General features: G+C 47.9%; 1 pseudogene; it reads right to left on the bottom strand.

Moving 5' to 3' along the window:
• Positions 1–2,346: 2,346 nt before the first annotated feature.
• On the bottom strand, positions 2,347–3,866 carry LOC137334585 (7-alpha-hydroxycholest-4-en-3-one 12-alpha-hydroxylase-like; annotated as a pseudogene).
• Positions 3,867–20,750: the final 16,884 nt, after the last annotated feature.

Raw genomic sequence — 20,750 nt, 5'->3', positions numbered from 1 at the left:
CCGACCAAAGAACACACCCACCAGCTCAACAAACTGATCAAGACCTTCGATCCAGACCTTCAAAGCATCCTACGCATTCTCATCCCACGTAATCCCCGCGTGGGAGACTTCTACTGCCTCCCAAAGATACACAAAGCCAACACACCCGGACGTCCCATCGTATCAGGCAACGGAACCCTGTGTGAGAACCTCTCTGGATACATCGAGGGCATCCTGAAACCCATCGTACAGGGAACCCCCAGCTTCTGTCGTGACACTACAGACTTCCTACAAAAACTCAGTACCCACGGACCAGTTGAACCAGGAACACTTCTCACCACGATGGACGTCTCGGCACTATACACCAGTATCCCCCACGATGACGGCATCGCTGCGACAGCATCAATACTCAACACCAACAACAGCCAATCTCCGGAAGCCATCCTACAACTCATCCGCTTCATCCTGGATCACAATGTCTTCACCTTCGATAACCAGTTCTTTACCCAAACACACGGAACAGCCATGGGGACCAAATTCGCACCCCAATACGCCAACATTTTCATGCACAAGTTCGAGCAGGACTTCTTCACTGCACAAGACCTCCAACCAACACTATACACCAGATACATCGACGACATTTTCTTTCTATGGACCCACGGCAAGGAATCACTAAAGAGACTACACGATAACATCAACAAGTTTCATCCCACCATCAAGCTCACCATGGACTACTCCTCAGAATCAGTTTCTTTCTTGGACACACGAATCTCCATCAAAGACGGGCACCTCAGCACCTCACTCTACCGCAAGCCCACGGACAACCTCACGATGCTCCACTTTTCCAGCTTTCACCCTAACCACGTCAAAGAGGCCATCCCCTATGGACAGGCCCTGCGAATACACAGGGTCTGCTCAGACGAGGAGGAACGCGATGGACACCTACAGACGCTGAAAGACGCCCTAGTAAGAACGGGATATGACGCTCGACTCATCGATCGACAGTTCCGACGGGCCACAGCAAAAAATCGCATAGACCTCCTCAGGAGACTAACACGGGACGCAACCAACAGAGTACCCTTTGTCGTCCAGTACTTCCCCGGAGCGGAGAAACTACGCCATGTTCTCCGCAGCCTTCAACATGTCATCAATGAGGACAAACACCTCGCTATGGCCATCCCCACACCTCCACTACTCGCCTTTAAACAGCCACCCAACCTCAAACAGACCATCGTTCGCAGCAAACTACCTAGCTTTCAAGAGAACAGCGTCCACGACGCCACACAACCCTGCCACGGTAACCTCTGCAAGACATGCCAGATCATCGACACAGATACCACCATCACACGAGATGACACCACCCACCAGGTGCATGGTTCATACTCCTGTGACTCGGCCAACGTTGTCTACCTCATACGTTGCAGGAAAGGATGCCCCAGAGCATGGTACATTGGCGAGACCATGCAGACGCTGCGACAACGGATGAACGGACACCGCGCAACAATCGCCAAACAGGAGGGTTCCCTCCCAGTCGGGGAACACTTCAGCAGTCATGGACATTCATCCACCGACCTTCGGGTAAGCGTACTCCAAGGCGGCCTTCGAGACACACGACAACGCAAAATCGTCGAGCAGAAATTGATAGCCAAGTTCCGCACCCATGAGGACGGCCTCAACCGGGATCTTGGGTTCATGTCACGCTACACGTTACCCCACCAGCGAACAAATGTTATCTGTTTTTAATATAATGGGTCATTTGCTGGCTCTCTCTGCCTTCCGGATGTTTCTGCCTCTCTCTGTGTTTTTTTTCTCTGTTTTTTTTCCCTGTTTGTTTTTTTGTTTAATGTGTATTCGGGGGTTCTGCAGGTGACACCTCTCTGTCTGAACACGGTGATTGCCTTGGCAACGGGCAGTTGCAGGGGCAGTCTGTAAACACCATGTATTGTTCAATATGTATAAATGCGTAGGCTTCAAGGAGCTCTTGAAACATTTGCCTGAGGAAGGAGAAAATCTCCGAAAGCTTGTGAATTTAAAATAAAATTGCTGGACTATAACTTGGTGTTGTAAAATTGTTTACATATGTCAGGAATGTTTGTTTCATCTTTTAACTTGTTCACACAAACAAGCTAGAAGGCGGAATGCTGAGGCTGCCTTTCTTGCAAGTTGATGTGAACTAGGAGCTCCCTGCTCTAATATCAGTCCTGCTCGGTTCATACATCCAGCACCAGAGTATTTAATTACATACAATCATATAAAGAAAAAGATACACATGCGGTTGTCATTATAGCTATTTCACTTGCCCACTATACTATGAGCAAGGGTACAATCTTACAATGTGTAAGTTTGCAATCAGACATTTATATTTCATCAGAATCTCAGACAGTATTTGAACTGTACCTCGTGACTGGGTTGCATTGCCCCAAAGCCCCAACGGCTGCTGTTTATGGGAGCGATTTCTTCATCGGGGCTTACCAGGTCAAACTCGAACATCAGGAAACATCAGGAAAACAAACTGCTTCAACTCGTTGACAGCGAAGAAACAACCTGGGCACATACTGACCCCGGCACCCCAGGGCATGTTATAATACTTCACCTTCTGCCCATCCTTGTAGAAGTAGGTCTTCCTCGTTCCATCTGGATTCAAAAACCTGTTGTACTTGAAGGTATCTGGCTGGGGGTGGACTTCTGGATTCATCTGTACCAAAAGATAGGGAGAGAGAGCCACCCCGTCCCCCTTTCGCACGGCGTACTCCGTCCCGTATGCCATCCTGAGAATGGTACCCTCCAGTACGGCTCGGATCAAGACTGGGGCGGCCGTTAATTGCAGACTCTCGTTCACTGCGCTGTCCAGGACAGGGGAGCTCAGAAGCATGTCCCTGGTCAGATTAATGGTGGACTTCCCGCTTTTGCTTCCTGACCAGTTTCCTTGAGAACCTTGTCTGTTTCTTCCTGCACAGCCCTCATGGCATCCGGATATCTGATTAAATACAAGAGAAGCCAGAAGGTCCGGTGTTGCCTTGCGAAGCCCAAAGGAGCAGGAACATGTACCGATTCTGCATGGAGACCGCCACTCCCTGCTCGACCATCTGTTGCTGGTGCTCGGAGACCCAGACACTGATATTCTCCTTGTTGGATATCTTCGCCATGGACAGCTAGTCCCAGAACATCCTCTTCAACCTCTCCGCTTCAATCTTCTCCTTCGGAGGAAGCACGGCGTAAGCCAGCCTTGGGAACAGACGGTCGTACTTCCTGAATTCGTAGAAAATTTGGTCAGAATGGTCTCAGTCGTATTGCTTCGCTTTCTCCTGGTCGCCCTTGGCCGGCTCAGTACCGAACAGGGAGAGGTAGCCGGCTCTGATGTTGTAGCAGAAATTGAACAAGCTGTCTTGCTTCCATTCCCGTACACCGTTTTCAGTCTTACCAACGCTGTAAAGCATCAGATAATGTAAATTCTCCCTCATCGCTTGAGTTAAATTGACCAAACCGTTCCCCTTTAGGTGCTTGTTACTCACAGCCGCCAGTAACTTGTGGTCGTTGTCTTGAGAGTGGCATCCAAACACTCTGGCAACCAACACTTTTGCAAATTTTTCGAAGTCCAGTTTCGATCTTTATTCCTTTACCACGACCTCGTAAGAGAGGGGGTCCATCAGGAAGGTGAAGTAATATCCGGCTATCTGCACTGTGAAGACATCCCCGTGCTTTCTCTGCATGTCCTGCAGGAACTGTGCCGTGTTCCTTCTGAAGGACAAGACGTGTCCGAACCAGGGCAGGTATCTGGCGTCCAAAGGTGCTTCATTGCAACGCCTTCTTCTGAAGACACCCAGAAAGTAAAAAACGGTGAGGAGAAGGATGACCTGAATCAAGAGAACAGACAGCAAGTAAGCCATGTCGTTGTTTCTGGGCTTGTACAAGCTTAATATGAAATCAGTCGTGAATCCCAGGTTATTTGATCCAGCCCGCTGTGGGAGGAGTTACTGGGCCGGAATTTCCTGACGCTTCCTTCTGCGCAGTGACTATTTTTATGCTGTGTCTGTTTCATCGACTTTCCGTGACCCACGTGCAAGTCTGCGCACGCGCACTGTATGTCGCCAACCGCGTGTGCGCACCAACTGCCCTCGCTTCGGTTCATGAAAAGCACGGACTGGAGATCGAGCAACAACAGTAGAGCCGATGGAGGTCGTGATCACGGGGAGAGGATAGCAGATCCGAAGGAAAGGCAGAAGCGGGGGAGAAGAACGGATGGGGGAGAAGCTGAGGGAGAGGAAGGGGGAGAAGCTGAGCGAGAGGAAGGGGGAGAAGCAGAGGGAGATGAAGGGGGAGAAGCAGAGGGAGAGCTGGGGGTGGGGGGGGGAGGAGAGAAGCAGGGAGGGAAGCAGAAGCGGTGCCGACATCTTAGTTATGTGGAGAGACTGGAAAATTTGGGGTTATTTTCCTTACAGCAGAGAAGGTTAAGAGAACATTTAATAGAGGTGTTCAAAATCATGAAGGGTTTTGATAGGGTAAATAAGGAGAAACTGTTTCTTGTGGCAGGGGGTGGGGGTTGGGGGTCGGTAACTGGAGGACACAGATTGAAGGTAATTGGCAAAAGAACCAGAGTGGAGATGAGATTTTTTTTATGCAGGGTGAAGGGTAATATGGGTGTATGATGTGCTTAATGTCTAAGTAAATTAAAGCTGGTGTGTTAATAGCAAGCTGGCTACAAAACAGAAAAGAGAGTAGGAGTTAAGGTTGCAACTCCGAATGGCAAAAGGTGGGAAGTGGTGTTCCACAGGGATCGGTGCTGGGACCACTGTTGTTCACAATTGATATTATCGATGTGGATTTGAGAATCGGAAGTGAAATTTCAAAATTGGCGGACGACATCAAATTGGGGGGTATAGTTAATAGGAAGGAAGAATGCGTCAAAATACAAGAGGACATTAATAAATTTGCAAAAGGGTGTGTAATCTGGAATGCACTGCCTGAAAGGGTAGTGGAAGCAGATTCAATAGTAACTTTCACAAGGGAATTGGATAAATACTTGAAAAGGAAAAATTTATAGGTCCATGGGGAAAGAACATAAGAAATAGCAGCAGGAGCAGGCCATCCGGCCCCTCAAGCCTGCTCCACCATTCAACAAGATCATGGCTGATCTTCTACCTCAATGCCATTTTCCTGCACTATCCCCATATCCCTTGATGCCTTTAATATCTAGAAATCTTTTGATCTCTGTTTTGAATATACTCAACGACTGAGCCTCCACAGCCCTGTGGGGTAGAAAATAACAAAGATTCACCACCCTCTGAGTGAAGAAATTTCTCCTCATCTCAGTCCTAAATGGCCTACCCCTTATTCTGAGACTGTGACCCCTGGTTCCAGACACCCCAGCCAGGGGAAACATCTTCCTTGCATCTACCCTGTCGAACCCTGTAAGAATTTTATATGTTTCAATGAGATCACCTCTCATTCTTCTAAACTCTCGAGAATACAGGCCTAGTCTTTTTTTTAATTAGTTCATGGGATGTGGGCGCCGCTGGCAAGTCCGGCATTTATTGCCCATCCCTAATTGCCCTTGAGAAGATGGTGGTGAGCCGCCTTCTTCAACCACTGCAGTCCGTGTGGTGAAGGTTCGCCCACAGTGCTGTTAGGAAGGGAGTTCCAGGATTTTGACCCAGCGACAATGAAGGAACGGCGAAATATTTCCAAGTCGGGATGATGTGTGACTTGGAGGGGAATGTGCAGGTGGTGTTGTTCCCATGTGCCTGCTGCTCTTGTCCTTCCAGGTGGTAGAGGTCGTGGGTATGGGAGGTGCTGTCGAAGAAGCCTTGGCGAGTTGCTGCAGTGCATCCTGTGGATGGGACACACTGCAGCGACTGTGCGCCGGTGGTGAAGGGAGTGAATGTTTAGGGTGGTGGATGGGGTGCCAATCAAGCGGACTGCTTTGTCCTGGATGGTGTCGAGCTTCTTGAGTGTTGTTGGAGATGCACTTATCCAGGCAAGTGCAGAGTATTCCATCACACTCCTGACTTGTGCCTTGCAGATGGTGGAAAGGCTTTGGGGAATCAGGAGGTGAGTCACTCGCCGCAGAATACCCAGCCTCTGACCTGCTCTTGCAGCCACTGTATTTATATGGCTGGTTGTAGTTAAGTTTCTGGTCAATGGTGACCCCCAGGATGTTGATGGTGGGGGATTCAGCGATGGTAATGCCGTTGAATGTCAAGGGGAGGTGGTTAGACTCTCTCTTGTTGGAGATGGTCATTGCCTGGCACTTATCTGGCGCGAATGTTACTTGCACTTATGAGCCCAAGCCTGGATGTCGTCCAGGTCTTGCTGCCTGCGGGCTCGGACTGCTTCATTATTTGAGGGGTTGCGAATGGAACTGAACACTGTGAAATCATCAGCGAACATCCCCATTTCTGACCTTATGATGGAGGGAAGGTCATTGATGAAGCAGCTGAAGATGGTTGGGCCAAGGACACTGCCCTGAGGAACTCCTGCAGCAATGCCCTGGGGCTGAGATGATTGGCCTCCAACAACCACTGCCATCTTCCTTTGTGCTAGGTATGACTCCAGCCACTGGAAAGTTTTCCCCCTGACTCCCATTGACTTCAATTTTACTAGGGCTCCTTGGAGCCACACTCGGTCAAATGCTGCCATGATGTCAAGAGCAGTCACTCTCACCTCATCTCTGGAATTCAGCTCTTTTGTCCATGTTTGGACCAAGGCTGTAATGAGGTCTGGAGCCGAGTGGTCCTGCCGGAACCCAAACTGAGTATTGGTGAATAAGTTCCCCTCCAAGTCACACACCATCCCGACTTGGAAATATATCGCCGTTCCTTCATCGTCGCTGGGTCAAAATCCTGGAACTCCCTTCCTAACAGCACTGTGGGAGAACCGTCACCACACGGACTGCAGCGGTTCAAGAAGGCGGCTCACCACCACCTTCTCGAGGGCAATTAGGGATGGGCAATAAATGCTGGCCTTGCCAGCGACGCCCACATCCCGTGAACGAATTTTTAAAAAGTGCCGCTTGATAGCTCTGTCGATAACACCTTCCATCACTTTGCTGATGATTGAGAGTAGACTGATGGGGCGGTAATTGGCTGGATTGGATTTGTCCTGCTTTTTGTGGACAGGAAATGCCTGGTAGATGCCAGTGTCGGGTAGATGCCAGTGTTGTATCTGTACTGGAATAGCTTGGCTAGAGGCGCAGCTAGTTCTGGAGCACAAGTCTTCAGCACTACAGCTGGGATGTTGTCGGGGCCCATAGCCTTTGCTGTATCCAGTGCACTCAGCCGTTTCTTGATATCATGTGGAGTGAATCGAATTGGCTGAAGACTGGCTTCTGTGATGGTGGGGATATCGGGAGGAGGCCGAGATGGATCATCCACTTGGCACTTCTGGCTGAAGATGGTTGCAAACGCTTCAGCCTTGTCTTTTGCACTCACGTGCTGGACTCCGCCATCATTGAGGATGGGGATGTTTGCAGAGCCTCCTCCTCCCGTTAGTTGTTTAATTGTTCACCACCATTCACGACTGGATGTGGCAAGACTGCAGAGCTTTGATCTGATCCATTGGTTGTGGAATCGCTTAGCTCTGTCTACAGCATGTTGCTTCTGCTGGTTGGCATGCATGTAGTCCTGCCTTCACCAGGTTGGCACCTCATTTTTAGGTACGCCTGGTGCTGCTCCTTGCATACTCTTCTACACTCCTCATTGAACCAGGGTTGATCCCCTGGCTTGTTGGTAACGGTAGAGTGAGGAATATGCCGGGCCATGAGGTTACAGATTGTGCTGGAATACAATTCTGCTGTTGCTGATGGCCCACAGCGCCTCATGTTGCCCAGTTTCGAGCTGCTTGATCGATTCTGAATCTTTCCCATTTGGCACGGTGGTAGTGCCACACAACACGTTGGATGGTGCCCTCAATGCGAAGACGGGACTTCGTTTCCACGAGGACTGTGCGGTAGTCACTCCTACCAATACTGTCATGGACAGGTGCATTTGCGACAGGTAGATTGGTGAGGACGAGGTCAAGTAAGTTTTTCCCTCGTGTTGGTTCGCTCACTTCTGCCGCAGGCCCAGTCTGGCAGCTATGTGCTTCAGGAATCGGCCAGCTCGATCAGTAGTGGTGCTACCGAGCCACTCTTGCTTCCTCCAAGTGGTGTTCAACATGGACATGGAGGAGGACTGATTCATCAGCTGAGGGAGGGCAGTCGGTGGTAATCAGCAGGAGGTTTCCTTGCCCATGTTTGACCTGATGCCATGAGATTTCATGGGGTCGGGAGTCAATGTTGAGGACTCCCAGGGCCACTCCCTCCTGACTGTATGTCACTGTACCGCCACCTCTGGTCGGTCTGTCCTGCCGGTGGGACAGGACAGGATAATCCCACCATCCCAGGAATCAGTCTGGTGAACCTTCGTTGCACTCCCTCTATGGCAAGTATATCCTTTCTTGGGTAATGGGACCAAAATTGTACACAGTACTCCAGGTGCGGTCTCTCCAAGGCCCGATGTAATTGCAATAAGACATCTTTACTCCTGTACTCAAATTCTGTTGTAATAAAGGCCAACATACCATTTGCCTTCCTAATTGCTTGCTGCCCCTGCATGTACAAGGACACCCAGGTCCCTTTGAACATCAACATTTCCTAATCTCTCACCATTTAAAAAATACTCTACATTTCTGTTTTTCCTACCAAAGTGGATAACTGCACATTTTACCACATTATATTCTATTTGCCATGTTCTTGCCCACTGAGCCTGTCTATATCCCCTTGAAGCCTCTTTGCATCCTCCTCACAACCCACATTGCCACCTAGTTTTGTGTCATCAGCATACTTGGAAATATTACATTTGGTCCTCTCATCCAAATCATTGATTTAGATTGTGAATAGCTGGGGCCCAAGCACCAATCCCTGCGGTACCCCACTAGTCACAGTCTGCCAAGCTAAAAAAGACCCTTTTATTCCTACTCTTTGTTTTCTGTCTGTTAACCAATTCTCAATCCATGCCAGTATATTCCCCCCAATTCCATGTGCTCTAACTTTGTTCACCAACCTCCTGTGTGGGACCTTATCGAAAGCCTTCGGAAAATCCAAATACACCACATCCACTGGTTTCCCCTTATCTATTCTACCAGTTACATCCTCAAAGAACTCCAATAAGTTTGTCAAACGTGATTTCCCTTTCATAAATCCATGTTGACTCTGCCAAACCCTTTTATTATTTTCCAAGTGTCCTGTTATCACATCCTTTACAATAGATTCTAGCATTTTCTCTACTACTGATGTCAGGCTAACAGCTCTGTCGTTCCTTGTTTTCTCTCTCCCTCCTTTCTTAAATAGTAGGGTTACATTTGTTACCCTCCAATCTGCAGGAACCATTCCAGAATCTATCGAATTGTGAAAGATGACAAACAATGCATCCACTATATAGCCATCTCTTTCAAAACCCTGGAATGTAGATCATCAGGTCCTTTGGATTTATCGACTTTCAGTCCCATTAATTTTTCTAGAACTATTTTTTTACTAATACTAATTCCTTTCAGTTCCTCATTGTCGCCAGACCTTTGGTTCTCTAGTATTTCTGGGAGATTTTTTCTGTCTTCTTCCGTGAAGATAGACACAAAGCATTTTTTGAATTTCTCTGCCATTTTCTTATTCCCCATTAAAATTCTCCCGTCTCTGTCTGTAAGGGACCCACGTTTGCCTTTGCCAGTCTTTTCCTTTTTACATACCTATGGAAGCTTTTACAGTCCATTTTTATGTTTCTCGCTAGTTTACTCTCATATTCTGTTTTCCCTTTCTTTATCAATTTCTTGGTCCTCCTTTGCTGAATTCTGAAATGCTGCCAATCCTCAGGCTTACTGCTTTTTCTGTCAAATTTGTATGCCTCTTCCTTTGATTTAATACTATCTTTAATTTCTTTTGTTATCCACGGTTGGACCACTTTTCCTGTTTAGTTTTTGTGCCTTAAAGGAATATATATTAGTTGCAAATTATGTATTAATTCTTTAAATGCTGGCCATTGCCTGTCTACCGTCATACCTTTTAATGTAGTTCCCCAATCAACCACAGCCAACTTGCGCCTCATACCTTCGTAGTTTCCTTTGTTTAGATTTAAGACCCTACTTTCGGACACTTGTATGTCACTTACTAATGTCCAGCCTCTCAATGCCATCCTAACCCTTGACCCTTTCCTCCAGGTCCATCTCAGCAACAAGAGGCTTCCTGGGGAATTGTTCTTCCTACCGAAATGTATCACTTCGCATTTTTCTGGGTTAAATTTCATCTGCCACGTGTCTGCCATGCCACCAGCATGTCTATATCCTCTTGAAGTCTATCACTATCCTCCTCACTGTTTACTACCCTTCCAAGTTTTGTGTCTGACAGTGTAGTGCTTCCTCAGTTTTTTTTTTATTCATTCATGGGATGTGGGCGTTGCTGGCGAGGCCAGCATATATTGCCCATCCCTAATTGCCCTTGAGAAGGTGGTGGTGAGCAGCCTTCTTGAACCGCTGCAGTCCATGTGGTGAAGGTTCTCCCCCAGTGCTGTTAGGAAAGGAGTTCCAGGATTTTACCCAGCGACGATGAAGGAACGACGATATATTTCCAAGTCAGGATGGTGTGTGACTTGGAGGGGAACGTGCAGGTGGTGTTGTTCCCATGTGCCTGCTGCCCTTGTCCTTCTAGGTGGTAGAGGTCGCAAGTTTGGGAGGTGCTGTCGAAGAAGCCTTGGCGAGTTGCTGCAGTGCATCCTGTGGATGGGACACACTGCAGCGACTGTGCGCCGGTGGTGAAGGGAGTGAATGTTTAGGGTGGTGGATGGGGTGCCAATCAAGCGGACTGCTTTGTCCTGGATGGTGTCGAGCTTCTTGAGTGTTGTTGGAGATGCACTTATCCAGGCAAGTGCAGAGTATTCCATCACACTCCTGACTTGTGCCTTGCAGATGGTGGAAAGGCTTTGGGGAATCAGGAGGTGAGTCACTCGCCGCAGAATACCCAGCCTCTGACCTGCTCTTGCAGCCACAGTATTTATATGGCTGGTTGTAGTTAAGTTTCTGGTCAATGGTGACCCCCAGGATGTTGATGGTGGGGGATTCAGCGATGGTAATGCCGTTGAATGTCAAGGGGAGGTGGTTAGACTCTCTCTTGTTGGAGATGGTCATTGCCTGGCACTTATCTGGCGCGAATGTTACTTGCACTTATGAGCCCAAGCCTGGATGTCGTCCAGGTCTTGCTGCCTGCGGGCTCGGACTGCTTCATTATTTGAGGGGTTGCGAATGGAACTGAACACTGTGAAATCATCAGCGAACATCCCCATTTCTGACCTTATGATGGAGGGAAGGTCATTGATGAAGCAGCTGAAGATGGTTGGGCCAAGGACACTGCCCTGAGGAACTCCTGCAGCAATGCCCTGGGGCTGAGATGATTGGCCTCCAACAACCACTGCCATCTTCCTTTGTGCTAGGTATGACTCCAGCCACTGGAAAGTTTTCCCCCTGACTCCCATTGACTTCAATTTTACTAGGGCTCCTTGGAGCCACACTCGGTCAAATGCTGCCATGATGTCAAGAGCAGTCACTCTCACCTCATCTCTGGAATTCAGCTCTTTTGTCCATGTTTGGACCAAGGCTGTAATGAGGTCTGGAGCCGAGTGGTCCTGCCGGAACCCAAACTGAGTATTGGTGAATAAGTTCCCCTCCAAGTCACACACCATCCCGACTTGGAAATATATCGCCGTTCCTTCATCGTCGCTGGGTCAAAATCCTGGAACTCCCTTCCTAACAGCACTGTGGGAGAACCGTCACCACACGGACTGCAGCGGTTCAAGAAGGCGGCTCACCACCACCTTCTCGAGGGCAATTAGGGATGGGCAATAAATGCTGGCCTTGCCAGCGACGCCCACATCCCGTGAACGAATTTTTAAAAAGTGCCGCTTGATAGCTCTGTCGATAACACCTTCCATCACTTTGCTGATGATTGAGAGTAGACTGATGGGGCGGTAATTGGCTGGATTGGATTTGTCCTGCTTTTTGTGGACAGGAAATGCCTGGTAGATGCCAGTGTCGGGTAGATGCCAGTGTTGTATCTGTACTGGAATAGCTTGGCTAGAGGCGCAGCTAGTTCTGGAGCACAAGTCTTCAGCACTACAGCTGGGATGTTGTCGGGGCCCATAGCCTTTGCTGTATCCAGTGCACTCAGCCGTTTCTTGATATCATGTGGAGTGAATCGAATTGGCTGAAGACTGGCTTCTGTGATGGTGGGGATATCGGGAGGAGGCCGAGATGGATCATCCACTTGGCACTTCTGGCTGAAGATGGTTGCAAACGCTTCAGCCTTGTCTTTTGCACTCACGTGCTGGACTCCGCCATCATTGAGGATGGGGATGTTTGCAGAGCCTCCTCCTCCCGTTAGTTGTTTAATTGTTCACCACCATTCACGACTGGATGTGGCAAGACTGCAGAGCTTTGATCTGATCCATTGGTTGTGGAATCGCTTAGCTCTGTCTACAGCATGTTGCTTCTGCTGGTTGGCATGCATGTAGTCCTGCCTTCACCAGGTTGGCACCTCATTTTTAGGTACGCCTGGTGCTGCTCCTTGCATACTCTTCTACACTCCTCATTGAACCAGGGTTGATCCCCTGGCTTGTTGGTAACGGTAGAGTGAGGAATATGCCGGGCCATGAGGTTACAGATTGTGCTGGAATACAATTCTGCTGTTGCTGATGGCCCACAGCGCCTCATGTTGCCCAGTTTCGAGCTGCTTGATCGATTCTGAATCTTTCCCATTTGGCACAGTGGTAGTGCCACACAACACGTTGGATGGTGCCCTCAATGCGAAGACGGGACTTCGTTTCCACGAGGACTGTGCGGTAGTCACTCCTACCAATACTGTCATGGACAGGTGCATTTGCGACAGGTAGATTGGTGAGGACGAGGTCAAGTAAGTTTTTCCCTCGTGTTGGTTCGCTCACTTCTGCCGCAGGCCCAGTCTGGCAGCTATGTGCTTCAGGAATCGGCCAGCTCGATCAGTAGTGGTGCTACCGAGCCACTCTTGCTTCCTCCAAGTGATGTTCAACATGGACATGGAGGAGGACTGATTCATCAGCTGAGGGAGGGCAGTCGGTGGTAATCAGCAGGAGGTTTCCTTGCCCATGTTTGACCTGATGCCATGAGATTTCATGGGGTCGGGAGTCAATGTTGAGGACTCCCAGGGCCACTCCCTCCTGACTGTATGTCACTGTACCGCCACCTCTGGTCGGTCTGTCCTGCCGGTGGGACAGGACAGGATAATCCCACCATCCCAGGAATCAGTCTGGTGAACCTTCGTTGCACTCCCTCTATGGCAAGTATATCCTTTCTTGGGTAATGGGACCAAAATTGTACACAGTACTCCAGGTGCGGTCTCTCCAAGGCCCGATGTAATTGCAATAAGACATCTTTACTCCTGTACTCAAATTCTGTTGTAATAAAGGCCAACATACCATTTGCCTTCCTAATTGCTTGCTGCCCCTGCATGTACAAGGACACCCAGGTCCCTTTGAACATCAACATTTCCTAATCTCTCACCATTTAAAAAATACTCTACATTTCTGTTTTTCCTACCAAAGTGGATAACTGCACATTTTACCACATTATATTCTATTTGCCATGTTCTTGCCCACTGAGCCTGTCTATATCCCCTTGAAGCCTCTTTGCATCCTCCTCACAACCCACATTGCCACCTAGTTTTGTGTCATCAGCATACTTGGAAATATTACATTTGGTCCTCTCATCCAAATCATTGATTTAGATTGTGAATAGCTGGGGCCCAAGCACCAATCCCTGCGGTACCCCACTAGTCACAGTCTGCCAAGCTAAAAAAGACCCTTTTATTCCTACTCTTTGTTTTCTGTCTGTTAACCAATTCTCAATCCATGCCAGTATATTCCCCCCAATTCCATGTGCTCTAACTTTGTTCACCAACCTCCTGTGTGGGACCTTATCGAAAGCCTTCGGAAAATCCAAATACACCACATCCACTGGTTTCCCCTTATCTATTCTACCAGTTACATCCTCAAAGAACTCCAATAAGTTTGTCAAACGTGATTTCCCTTTCATAAATCCATGTTGACTCTGCCAAACCCTTTTATTATTTTCCAAGTGTCCTGTTATCACATCCTTTACAATAGATTCTAGCATTTTCTCTACTACTGATGTCAGGCTAACAGCTCTGTCGTTCCTTGTTTTCTCTCTCCCTCCTTTCTTAAATAGTAGGGTTACATTTGTTACCCTCCAATCTGCAGGAACCATTCCAGAATCTATCGAATTGTGAAAGATGACAAACAATGCATCCACTATATAGCCATCTCTTTCAAAACCCTGGAATGTAGATCATCAGGTCCTTTGGATTTATCGACTTTCAGTCCCATTAATTTTTCTAGAACTATTTTTTTACTAATACTAATTCCTTTCAGTTCCTCATTGTCGCCAGACCTTTGGTTCTCTAGTATTTCTGGGAGATTTTTTCTGTCTTCTTCCGTGAAGATAGACACAAAGCATTTTTTGAATTTCTCTGCCATTTTCTTATTCCCCATTAAAATTCTCCCGTCTCTGTCTGTAAGGGACCCACGTTTGCCTTTGCCAGTCTTTTCCTTTTTACATACCTATGGAAGCTTTTACAGTCCATTTTTATGTTTCTCGCTAGTTTACTCTCATATTCTGTTTTCCCTTTCTTTATCAATTTCTTGGTCCTCCTTTGCTGAATTCTGAAATGCTGCCAATCCTCAGGCTTACTGCTTTTTCTGTCAAATTTGTATGCCTCTTCCTTTGATTTAATACTATCTTTAATTTCTTTTGTTATCCACGGTTGGACCACTTTTCCTGTTTAGTTTTTGTGCCTTAAAGGAATATATATTAGTTGCAAATTATGTATTAATTCTTTAAATGCTGGCCATTGCCTGTCTACCGTCATACCTTTTAATGTAGTTCCCCAATCAACCACAGCCAACTTGCGCCTCATACCTTCGTAGTTTCCTTTGTTTAGATTTAAGACCCTACTTTCGGACACTTGTATGTCACTTACTAATGTCCAGCCTCTCAATGCCATCCTAACCCTTGACCCTTTCCTCCAGGTCCATCTCAGCAACAAGAGGCTTCCTGGGGAATTGTTCTTCCTACCGAAATGTATCACTTCGCATTTTTCTGGGTTAAATTTCATCTGCCACGTGTCTGCCATGCCACCAGCATGTCTATATCCTCTTGAAGTCTATCACTATCCTCCTCACTGTTTACTACCCTTCCAAGTTTTGTGTCTGACAGTGTAGTGCTTCCTCAGTTTTTTTTTTATTCATTCATGGGATGTGGGCGTTGCTGGCGAGGCCAGCATATATTGCCCATCCCTAATTGCCCTTGAGAAGGTGGTGGTGAGCAGCCTTCTTGAACCGCTGCAGTCCATGTGGTGAAGGTTCTCCCCCAGTGCTGTTAGGAAAGGAGTTCCAGGATTTTACCCAGCGACGATGAAGGAACGACGATATATTTCCAAGTCAGGATGGTGTGTGACTTGGAGGGGAACGTGCAGGTGGTGTTGTTCCCATGTGCCTGCTGCCCTTGTCCTTCTAGGTGGTAGAGGTCGCAAGTTTGGGAGGTGCTGTCGAAGAAGCCTTGGCGAGTTGCTGCAGTGCATCCTGTGGATGGGACACACTGCAGCGACTGTGCGCCGGTGGTGAAGGGAGTGAATGTTTAGGGTGGTGGATGGGGTGCCAATCAAGCGGACTGCTTTGTCCTGGATGGTGTCGAGCTTCTTGAGTGTTGTTGGAGATGCACTTATCCAGGCAAGTGCAGAGTATTCCATCACACTCCTGACTTGTGCCTTGCAGATGGTGGAAAGGCTTTGGGGAATCAGGAGGTGAGTCACTCGCCGCAGAATACCCAGCCTCTGACCTGCTCTTGCAGCCACAGTATTTATATGGCTGGTTGTAGTTAAGTTTCTGGTCAATGGTGACCCCCAGGATGTTGATGGTGGGGGATTCAGCGATGGTAATGCCGTTGAATGTCAAGGGGAGGTGGTTAGACTCTCTCTTGTTGGAGATGGTCATTGCCTGGCACTTATCTGGCGCGAATGTTACTTGCACTTATGAGCCCAAGCCTGGATGTCGTCCAGGTCTTGCTGCCTGCGGGCTCGGACTGCTTCATTATTTGAGGGGTTGCGAATGGAACTGAACACTGTGAAATCATCAGCGAACATCCCCATTTCTGACCTTATGATGGAGGGAAGGTCATTGATGAAGCAGCTGAAGATGGTTGGGCCAAGGACACTGCCCTGAGGAACTCCTGCAGCAATGCCCTGGGGCTGAGATGATTGGCCTCCAACAACCACTGCCATCTTCCTTTGTGCTAGGTATGACTCCAGCCACTGGAAAGTTTTCCCCCTGACTCCCATTGACTTCAATTTTACTAGGGCTCCTTGGAGCCACACTCGGTCAAATGCTGCCATGATGTCAAGAGCAGTCACTCTCACCTCATCTCTGGAATTCAGCTCTTTTGTCCATGTTTGGACCAAGGCTGTAATGAGGTCTGGAGCCGAGTGGTCCTGCCGGAACCCAAACTGAGTATTGGTGAATAAGTTCCCCTCCAAGTCACACACCATCCCGACTTGGAAATATATCGCCGTTCCTTCATCGTCGCTGGGTCAAAATCCTGGAACTCCCTTCCTAACAGCACTGTGGGAGAACCGTCACCACACGGACTGCAGCGGTTCAAGAAGGCGGCTCACCACCACCTTCTCGAGGGCAATTAGGGATGGGCAATAAATGCTGGCCTTGCCAGCGACGCCCACATCCCGTGAACGAATTTTTAAAAAGTGCCGCTTGATAGCTCTGTCGATAACACCTTCCATCACTTTGCTGATGATTGAGAGTAGACTGATGGGGCGGTAATTGGCTGGATTGGATTTGTCCTGCTTTTTGTGGACAGGAAATGCCTGGTAGATGCCAGTGTCGGGTAGATGCCAGTGTTGTATCTGTACTGGAATAGCTTGGCTAGAGGCGCAGCTAGTTCTGGAGCACAAGTCTTCAGCACTACAGCTGGGATGTTGTCGGGGCCCATAGCCTTTGCTGTATCCAGTGCACTCAGCCGTTTCTTGATATCATGTGGAGTGAATCGAATTGGCTGAAGACTGGCTTCTGTGATGGTGGGGATATCGGGAGGAGGCCGAGATGGATCATCCACTTGGCACTTCTGGCTGAAGATGGTTGCAAACGCTTCAGCCTTGTCTTTTGCACTCACGTGCTGGACTCCGCCATCATTGAGGATGGGGATGTTTGCAGAGCCTCCTCCTCCCGTTAGTTGTTTAATTGTTCACCACCATTCACGACTGGATGTGGCAAGACTGCAGAGCTTTGATCTGATCCATTGGTTGTGGAATCGCTTAGCTCTGTCTACAGCATGTTGCTTCTGCTGGTTGGCATGCATGTAGTCCTGCCTTCACCAGGTTGGCACCTCATTTTTAGGTACGCCTGGTGCTGCTCCTTGCATACTCTTCTACACTCCTCATTGAACCAGGGTTGATCCCCTGGCTTGTTGGTAACGGTAGAGTGAGGAATATGCCGGGCCATGAGGTTACAGATTGTGCTGGAATACAATTCTGCTGTTGCTGATGGCCCACAGCGCCTCATGTTGCCCAGTTTCGAGCTGCTTGATCGATTCTGAATCTTTCCCATTTGGCACAGTGGTAGTGCCACACAACACGTTGGATGGTGCCCTCAATGCGAAGACGGGACTTCGTTTCCACGAGGACTGTGCGGTAGTCACTCCTACCAATACTGTCATGGACAGGTGCATTTGCGACAGGTAGATTGGTGAGGACGAGGTCAAGTAAGTTTTTCCCTCGTGTTGGTTCGCTCACTTCTGCCGCAGGCCCAGTCTGGCAGCTATGTGCTTCAGGAATCGGCCAGCTCGATCAGTAGTGGTGCTACCGAGCCACTCTTGCTTCCTCCAAGTGATGTTCAACATGGACATGGAGGAGGACTGATTCATCAGCTGAGGGAGGGCAGTCGGTGGTAATCAGCAGGAGGTTTCCTTGCCCATGTTTGACCTGATGCCATGAGATTTCATGGGGTCGGGAGTCAATGTTGAGGACTCCCAGGGCCACTCCCTCCTGACTGTATGTCACTGTACCGCCACCTCTGGTCGGTCTGTCCTGCCGGTGGGACAGGACAGGATAATCCCACCATCCCAGGAATCAGTCTGGTGAACCTTCGTTGCACTCCCTCTATGGCAAGTATATCCTTTCTTGGGTAATGGGACCAAAATTGTACACAGTACTCCAGGTGCGGTCTCTCCAAGGCCCGATGTAATTGCAATAAGACATCTTTACTCCTGTACTCAAATTCTGTTGTAATAAAGGCCAACATACCATTTGCCTTCCTAATTGCTTGCTGCCCCTGCATGTACAAGGACACCCAGGTCCCTTTGAACATCAACATTTCCTAATCTCTCACCATTTAAAAAATACTCTACATTTCTGTTTTTCCTACCAAAGTGGATAACTGCACATTTTACCACATTATATTCTATTTGCCATGTTCTTGCCCACTGAGCCTGTCTATATCCCCTTGAAGCCTCTTTGCATCCTCCTCACAACCCACATTGCCACCTAGTTTTGTGTCATCAGCATACTTGGAAATATTACATTTGGTCCTCTCATCCAAATCATTGATTTAGATTGTGAATAGCTGGGGCCCAAGCACCAATCCCTGCGGTACCCCACTAGTCACAGTCTGCCAAGCTAAAAAAGACCCTTTTATTCCTACTCTTTGTTTTCTGTCTGTTAACCAATTCTCAATCCATGCCAGTATATTCCCCCCAATTCCATGTGCTCTAACTTTGTTCACCAACCTCCTGTGTGGGACCTTATCGAAAGCCTTCGGAAAATCCAAATACACCACATCCACTGGTTTCCCCTTATCTATTCTACCAGTTACATCCTCAAAGAACTCCAATAAGTTTGTCAAACGTGATTTCCCTTTCATAAATCCATGTTGACTCTGCCAAACCCTTTTATTATTTTCCAAGTGTCCTGTTATCACATCCTTTACAATAGATTCTAGCATTTTCTCTACTACTGATGTCAGGCTAACAGCTCTGTCGTTCCTTGTTTTCTCTCTCCCTCCTTTCTTAAATAGTAGGGTTACATTTGTTACCCTCCAATCTGCAGGAACCATTCCAGAATCTATCGAATTGTGAAAGATGACAAACAATGCATCCACTATATAGCCATCTCTTTCAAAACCCTGGAATGTAGATCATCAGGTCCTTTGGATTTATCGACTTTCAGTCCCATTAATTTTTCTAGAACTATTTTTTTACTAATACTAATTCCTTTCAGTTCCTCATTGTCGCCAGACCTTTGGTTCTCTAGTATTTCTGGGAGATTTTTTCTGTCTTCTTCCGTGAAGATAGACACAAAGCATTTTTTGAATTTCTCTGCCATTTTCTTATTCCCCATTAAAATTCTCCCGTCTCTGTCTGTAAGGGACCCACGTTTGCCTTTGCCAGTCTTTTCCTTTTTACATACCTATGGAAGCTTTTACAGTCCATTTTTATGTTTCTCGCTAGTTTACTCTCATATTCTGTTTTCCCTTTCTTTATCAATTTCTTGGTCCTCCTTTGCTGAATTCTGAAATGCTGCCAATCCTCAGGCTTACTGCTTTTTCTGTCAAATTTGTATGCCTCTTCCTTTGATTTAATACTATCTTTAATTTCTTTTGTTATCCACGGTTGGACCACTTTTCCTGTTTAGTTTTTGTGCCTTAAAGGAATATATATTAGTTGCAAATTATGTATTAATTCTTTAAATGCTGGCCATTGCCTGTCTACCGTCATACCTTTTAATGTAGTTCCCCAATCAACCACAGCCAACTTGCGCCTCATACCTTCGTAGTTTCCTTTGTTTAGATTTAAGACCCTACTTTCGGACACTTGTATGTCACTTACTAATGTCCAGCCTCTCAATGCCATCCTAACCCTTGACCCTTTCCTCCAGGTCCATCTCAGCAACAAGAGGCTTCCTGGGGAATTGTTCTTCCTACCGAAATGTATCACTTCGCATTTTTCTGGGTTAAATTTCATCTGCCACGTGTCTGCCATGCCACCAGCATGTCTATATCCTCTTGAAGTCTATCACTATCCTCCTCACTGTTTACTACCCTTCCAAGTTTTGTGTCTGACAGTGTAGTGCTTCCTCAGTTTTTTTTTTATTCATTCATGGGATGTGGGCGTTGCTGGCGAGGCCAGCATATATTGCCCATCCCTAATTGCCCTTGAGAAGGTGGTGGTGAGCAGCCTTCTTGAACCGCTGCAGTCCATGTGGTGAAGGTTCTCCCCCAGTGCTGTTAGGAAAGGAGTTCCAGGATTTTACCCAGCGACGATGAAGGAACGACGATATATTTCCAAGTCAGGATGGTGTGTGACTTGGAGGGGAACGTGCAGGTGGTGTTGTTCCCATGTGCCTGCTGCCCTTGTCCTTCTAGGTGGTAGAGGTCGCAAGTTTGGGAGGTGCTGTCGAAGAAGCCTTGGCGAGTTGCTGCAGTGCATCCTGTGGATGGGACACACTGCAGCGACTGTGCGCCGGTGGTGAAGGGAGTGAATGTTTAGGGTGGTGGATGGGGTGCCAATCAAGCGGACTGCTTTGTCCTGGATGGTGTCGAGCTTCTTGAGTGTTGTTGGAGATGCACTTATCCAAGCAAGTGCAGAGTATTCCATCACACTCCTGACTTGTGCCTTGCAGATGGTGGAAAGGCTTTGGGGAA

The sequence above is a fragment of the Heptranchias perlo genome, chromosome 2, assembly GCF_035084215.1.
Source record: "Heptranchias perlo isolate sHepPer1 chromosome 2, sHepPer1.hap1, whole genome shotgun sequence".
Lineage (NCBI taxonomy): Eukaryota > Metazoa > Chordata > Chondrichthyes > Hexanchiformes > Hexanchidae > Heptranchias > Heptranchias perlo.
This window is presented reverse-complemented; position numbering and strand designations above follow the sequence as displayed.